Source organism: Cavia porcellus, unplaced genomic scaffold (assembly GCF_034190915.1).
Source record: "Cavia porcellus strain 051 isolate PalLab524CR breed Dunkin Hartley unplaced genomic scaffold, mCavPor4.1 scaffold_5, whole genome shotgun sequence".
Lineage (NCBI taxonomy): Eukaryota > Metazoa > Chordata > Mammalia > Rodentia > Caviidae > Cavia > Cavia porcellus.
This window is the reverse complement of record NW_026947488.1, coordinates 14,136,195-14,142,968: the sequence shown is the minus strand read 5'-3', so window position 1 is coordinate 14,142,968 and position 6,774 is coordinate 14,136,195. Positions and strand designations below refer to the sequence as shown.

Here is a 6,774-nt window from a genome sequence, read left to right as displayed (position 1 = left end):
GAAGAAAGGTCCTTGCCCAGGGCTCTGAGGAGGAAGGTGGGCGCGGTAAGCATTGTACCTGTGCCCTCAGGAGCCTGAGCCAACAGTAGTCTGTAATAAACTCCCCATGTGGGTTTGGTTGCATCAGAAATCTCTGCAGATTCCCAAGTACTTGTGTGTTGTGTTTCCAATGTATCTTGATCTGGAGGACCATCCACCAGCCCTGGGCTGGGAAGGCGAGCCTGTAAAGACCTGCAGTTAGGCTTTGGGAAGCCCCTTTTGCTGGCTGGTGCTTCTGCTAGGGGAGAAGATGGTGCCTCAGAAGGCTCAAGGAGGGAGGAGGGTGGGGTGGGGCTAGGGTGCTGGGTGCTCCCCTTGGCTCTGCGGGGTGCTTCCCACCTGTCAAAAAAAGTAGTGGCTTCAAACAGCAAACATTCATTACCTTGTAGTTTCAGGGGGACAGAGTTCTGGGAGCAGCTTTGCTGGGAGCATCCAGCTCAGGATCCATTGAGTGTGCTGCTGTGGGCTGGGGGGTTGGGCTCTGGGGTCCCTCATGCAGCTGCTGGGGGCGGATTTTGGTTGTATATCACATGTGCTGAATCTGCCATCAGCTCGGAGGGACAGTGGAATCCCAGGGAGGGGCATCACTGCAGGTCAGCAGCCACAGCCAGATCTCTGTCTATTTGGAAAGTGTTCATTGAACCCCTACCAGGAGCCCAGCAACACTCTGACTGCTTGAATCCAACAGGTGCTGCCCTGCCTCAGCCAGTGCCCAGCCTAGTGGAAGAGACAGAATACAAATACAAATAAAGGCCTGATACACTTAGCTCGTTGGTTCTACGGTGCAGATTGTTTTCATGTCTTTCGGAACTCCGAAAGTGTCATGTATCTGGAGTTGGTGTGTGTCACAGTAGATCTGATGGGCCTGCAGGGGTTGGGCAGGGAACAGCGAATGGGAACCAGCTGGGCTTCAGCCAGGGAGGGGCCCAATAGGAACTGTGGGTGTTAGCGATTTGGCTGCTGCAGCCCAGGGTGAAGGGGTATCAGACGACACCCCCCAGATGCCAGAGCTCCTGCGGGCTGACCCAACAGGCTGGAGGAGGGAGCCCCCAGACCCCCAGCCTCCTGGACACAGGAGGAGAAGGTAGAGAGTGGGATAGAGGAGCAAAGAAAAAGTCACCAGCCCGTGGGGTGAGGGACAAGAAGGCCACTCTGTAGGGTCACAGCTGAGCAGGTCATGGGTTAGGGCACGAGGGGAGAGTGGGTGTCTCAAGTGGCTGCCAGTATGGGGTGCAGGCGAGTCCCAGAGGGGCAGGGTTGGGGGCAGGGCTGGGCAGAGGGTGGTGGGGTGCCAGGCTGGGGACAAGGTCAGAGAGTCGGGGATTCTGGGTCACACGTAGGGTCTCATCACCAGGGCGAGGAGTTGGATCTGCCTCAAGTGTGCTGGGAGCCCGCGTCTGGGTTCGGGGTAGACGTTAGGATCTGAGCAGCTTTCAGTAGGAGCCCCGTGGGATGGCCTGTAGGGGGTGAGATGGAGACAGGAGGAGGCTCAGTGTCCAGAACCACAAGAGCTTTTTGGTAAGATCACTTGTGTTTCCGATGTTGGCTCATTTAACGAGACGAGTGGACCGGGGAGCCTGTGCACTGTTGAAATCCATTGCCCCGTATCCTGGAGTCTAGAGGCCCAGCCTCAAGGCGGCTGCAGACTTGGCTCTCTCTGAGGACCGTGAAGGAAGGACCTGGTCCGGGCCTCTGTCCTTGGCCCGATGGACACTTTCTCCCCATGTCTCTTTACTGTCACACCTCTATGCAGCTCCGCTCGCTTGTTTCTTTTTGATAAGGACATCAGTCGTATTTGATGAGGGTCCACCCTACTCACTTCATTTTAAGTTAAATACCTCTGAAAAGAGCCTATCACTCATAAGGCCACATTCTGACCTCTGAGGGGTAAGGACTTCGGCACATGCCTTGGAGGGTGGTGTGACTCTGCCCACTACGTGAGATCAACAGAAGGGGGCCCCAGTCATGCATGCTGGAATGTTCAGTGCTAAAGACCAGCCAACAAGAGGACAGTCTAGAAGGAAACAGAGCTCCCATGGGCCCAGGGACCTCTTGCCCCTAGATGATCCTGTATTCAAATCTTTCCGCACTGCCCTTAGACTTTCTGTGTGTGCACACGCGGTAGCCTGACATCAAGTGAAGCCTGTCTCTCACAGTTTCTGGCGCTCAGGTCTTAGATCCTTCACTCAATTAGGAGTGAAGGAAGAGTCATTCGTTCAACAAGCATTTCTTGGGCACTCACTGTGTGCCCAAGTACCAGTCAGATCCTGGCACTCAGCAGTGAATGAGTTAGCACTGGGCCTCCCCAGGCTGGCATCCAAGATGGGAGGCAAGCGAGCCAAGGGAAGAGTTGGTCAGATAGTGACACACATGCTGGGGTAGAGTGTGGGGACAAGGACTTTGTAGAAGTACTTGCAATCTGAAGTAGAGTGGTCAGGGGCGACCGCCATGCGGCATCTAAGGAAACATCAGAAGATGTGGAATGGATCCGTTTGGAGCTCTGGGGAACAGTAATCCACAGAGGGAACAGCAGGTGGGAACCCATGTGAGATACAGCCCAGCTCCTCCAAGGAATGGCAGGAGTCCAGAGTAGCTGTGAAGGGGCGACACAGAGGGGAGGGCAGAGGGTGACGGGGCCCAGATGGGAGGACTTGGCGGTCACTGTGGGACTTGGGCTTAACCAGGAGGCTGAAGAATGATTCAGAGGTGAGGGAGGCCTGGACAGACCATCGGTCCCGGGGTGGAGAGAACAGGCTATGTATGATCTGTGCATATTTTCAAGGCTGAGGTTTTGACCTTGTTCTGCCTTGAGGCTCAAGCAGTGCTCAGAGCCAGGCAGGGGGGTGGGCTGCTGGCTGCTCCTGACATGTGGAGGATATGGAGGAGCCTCGGCCTGTGGCTGGTCAGCAGCAAGGGCATGAAGGAAAGGAGGACCTGGGAGCTGGAGGAGGCTCTGGAAGATCACGGAGTCAGAGTCTTGCTCTAGCTGAGCGCATCTCTTCTCTTCTCTCCAGCTGGGTCTGTGCCCAGGCTTCTCGTTGGAGATAATGTGTCCTGCTTTGGTGTAGAATGCTTGCAGCTGTGACAGTACCTGTGAGCAGTGGGCTTCCACGTGGCCCCTCAGATCCTTAAAAACAGCTTCCAAGATGTCCCCATCCTAATCCCTGGGACTTGGGACCTTTGGTATCAAAAGTGACTTTGCAGATATGAGTCATGCATCTCTCAAGATGTAGAGATGATCCTGGGTCATCTAGGTGGGTCTGGTGTCATCCTCATAAAGATCCTTATAAGAAGGTGTCAGAGATGATGTCTTATCACTGGCTTTGAGGATGGGGGGCTCCGGGCTGAGGAATAGGAGCCGCCCCTAGAAATTGGGAAAGGCAAAGAGATGGATCCTTCCTAGTCCTTGGGAAGAATGCGGTCACAGGAACTTACTCTGGGCTTCAAACCTCTGCAGCTGAGGGCTGGGCATTTAGCTCAGCGGCATAAGCGCCTGCCTTGCAAGCAGGCAGTTGTGAGTTCGATCCCCGGTACCGATAAAAAGAAAAAAAAAAAAAAAAAAAAAAAAAAACCTCTGGAGCTGTAACAGAAGAAGTGCATGTTGCTTTGGGGTGCTGAGCTTATGGTAACCGGCACAGACCACCGTCTCCACCTTGCTGTGCCTCCTTCTCTGACCCTGAGATGTCACCTCACAGCCCTTTGCTCTCTGAATCTGGTTGTCTCTCCTGGGAGAGCTGGCAGGAGGTCCACGCAGGACTGTGGCAGCTGCCTGGACCCTGTGAGCTCACCGCCTGTGTCCTGATGTCCTTGCTCCTCTCACCGATGCCCTCATCATGTTACAAATGCCCTGGGGTCTTTGTAGAGGCCTCACTCGGTCTCAGCTTACTCAGTTGGAGCGTGGCTGGTTTCCTGCATGGATCCTGATCGATGTGTGTGCAGAGGCTGGGGGCTCTGGGACTGGAATGCAGTCCCGGAACTTGGAACCCTTGGAATGCACTCATGGCACAGGGTGAAGGGCAGCACTGTGGTGAAGGGAGCACATCCACCAGCATGCCAGGCACACCCGGGGCTCCTCTCCTCCAGTGAGTGCCTAAGTCAGCGACTACCTGGCTCCTAGAGGTGGCTGGTGAGGTAGGGGTGTTGCTGTGTGCAGCACCCTAGGGGCCTGGGGTTAGCCAGGCAGTGGGATCACAGAGTAGCCAGGCCATGGGTCACCCCGGAAGGAGGCAGGACTTTCCCACTTCCCTCTCAAACCTGCAGTGTGGATTCCTGTTTTCGCCTGTGGAAGATGGATGATTTCATTATTTGTGGCACTCGGCAATAAATCTCGGAGCCTCGGGAATGTGAGCTCCTTCCCCACGCTGTGCCTTCCGCTCCCGTGATTCATCACGTTTAATCTTTCGCTTACCTCGGATGCCGCGGGCAGCGGGAGGAGCAGCCGCTGTGGATGGGGCACGGCTGGAGGGGAAGGGACTTTGTGGAAGGGACAGGGCTGGCGTGGGAGGGTCACAGCTCAAGGGCGGCTGGTGCAGTGGCAGCCTCGGCGGGCAAGAGAAGCAGCAGTGCACGGAAGTGCCCAGCACAGCCCCGGGGGACCTGCAGGCCTGGCCCTGTTGGCAGGAAAATCTCCCAGGGAAGCGGGGGTGGAGACTGGACGCCAAACAGCAAAGAAACAGCCAGAGTTCTCTGCCAAGGGAGTGCTGAAGACTTTAATTCAGGATGAAATGTGTTCTTGTTTGTATACAATTAATTTTCCTCCCAAATGAAGGCTTTTGTCTCTCACTCAGTGTTTCAATAGCAGCCGTGTAATTAAAGGAGCATGTGGCTCTCTGGTTGCAAAGAGAGCTGTGCGGTGTTAACACATCGGGGAGCACACGTGGCTTGGACTGGTTCCTGGGGCTGCAAAGGGAGGAGAAACAACCCAAAGATTGGAAGCAAACACCTCTGAAGGCGACTGGGCTGGGGCGGGGATGAGGTCACTGGAAAGCGTGAACCGGGCCTCCCTGGGATTGAAGGGCTGGGGTTCCTGGTCCAAGGATGGGGAGTTGTGATGGGAGCCCTTAGGGTTCACTCCAGAGCTTCTGGAAGCTACAGTCACAAATTGAAACACCTATGGGGCCCAGGTGAAAGGTGGGTGTGAGCCAAACGGGTTGTGTGTGTTCTCCAACCCGAGTGCAAATTGTTCGTGTGGGAATCCGTGGATCCCCCTAAAGAGTGTGCATATTATTTTCCTTGAAACTTAGGAGTCTCATAATACAGCTTTTGTGTTTTTTTTCTCTTTTAATAAAGATCTAGTGCATTGCTGCATAGCCAATTGCCACACATTTAGCAGCTTAAAACAGCACCCATCTGTTACAATTTTGTAAATCAGAAGTCTCTGGGGTGGGAGGAGGGTGTTGCTCTGCTCGAAGCCTCACCAGGCTGAAAGCAAGGGGTCGGCTGGGGCTGGGGCTGGGGCAATGGTCTGTGACCACTGTCTCAATTCAGTGGCTGTGGTAGACCTTATTTCCTTCTGGGTTTCCCAAGTGCTCTCCATCTTTAAGGAGGGTGGCGTTGTCCTCCAGGGTCCAGCCTCTCTGCCCTCCTTCGAAGCTTTTAAGGGTCTGTGTGACTGGGTGTGGCCCACCTGGCTAGTCTGTGGTAATCTCCCTAGGTTAAGGTCAGTTGACAGACATCACTATAAAGTGTCTTTGTAAGAAGGGAAATCACGTCAGGTGGTGAAGGTGCTGGGGTCCAGCTCCACTTTGTGAGCGTGAGCTGGCTGGTTAGGAGAGGGCAGAGGGTCTGAAGGGACGTTTCATCAAAGGTATGTGTGGTGTGTAAGCACAGGGAAGGATGCTCAGGGTCTTTGCTGATGCCAGGTGTTGTGGGTTGCCCTAAATGTCCTCTCACGTGCTCAGAGGTGGGGCTGTGGAAGGTGACTGGACCACAGTGTGTTATTCTCATCAGTGGATTGGTCCACGATCACAGCTGAATGTGCTCTGAAGAGATGGGTCCTGGTTCCCAGAGGCGGGTTCCTGGGGATGCGACCTGGAAGGGTATTTTGTCCCTGGCACCTTTTTCTCTCTGTGGCTCTCTTTTCACTTCCAGCTGCCATGAGGGGAGCAATCTTCCTCCGCCGTGCCCATCTGCCATGCTTTGGTGCCAACAGACCATGGACGCGACCTCTGAAACTACGAGCCAAAATAAACCTTTACTCCTTTACGTTGTCAGGTGTTGGGTGTTTTGTTCCAGTGACAGAACACTGACTAATACGCCGTGTCAGATCACTGCACAGCCCTAGACTGGCAGAGGTGAGAAAGGTGAGTCCTGGTGCTGGAAATATACGGGGCATAGGGTGCCTTTCTGCTTCGCTGGTGGTGACTCGAGTGGAACTGCCTCCTTGAAAAAAAATTGTTTCATATACAGTTGAAACCCGGCAGAAATGAAAACATACACTTACAGGTAACAGCTCTGTTCTTAGTCGCCTAACTCAGAATCCATGTGTGCCTTGACTGATGAGTGGGTAAAGGAGCCAATGCAAAAACACACCATGGAAAACCCTCACTGGGGACAGCACCACAAGATCTGCTGATAACAGTCACACTCCTGTCTCAACAGTGTGTTCCAGCTGCCGGATTCCTTTTATACACAATTGTAGAAAATTCAAAAGGAGAGTCAGTGGGGGAACGGTTAGGGGTGGGGATGTTTTGTGAATGATACACTATCCTAGGATCTCCACTAGATTATGATTGT

General features: G+C 54.0%; 1 long non-coding RNA gene across 1 annotated transcript; it reads left to right on the top strand.

Annotated features, from left to right (window-relative positions):
• The first annotated feature begins 987 nt into the window (after window positions 1–987).
• LOC134475869 (uncharacterized) lies at window positions 988–6,243 on the top strand. Its single transcript, XR_010047199.1, has 2 exons — window positions 988–1,123; window positions 6,130–6,243. It is a non-coding gene; the product is annotated as an uncharacterized LOC134475869 (long non-coding RNA).
• The last annotated feature ends 531 nt before the right edge of the window (window positions 6,244–6,774 follow it).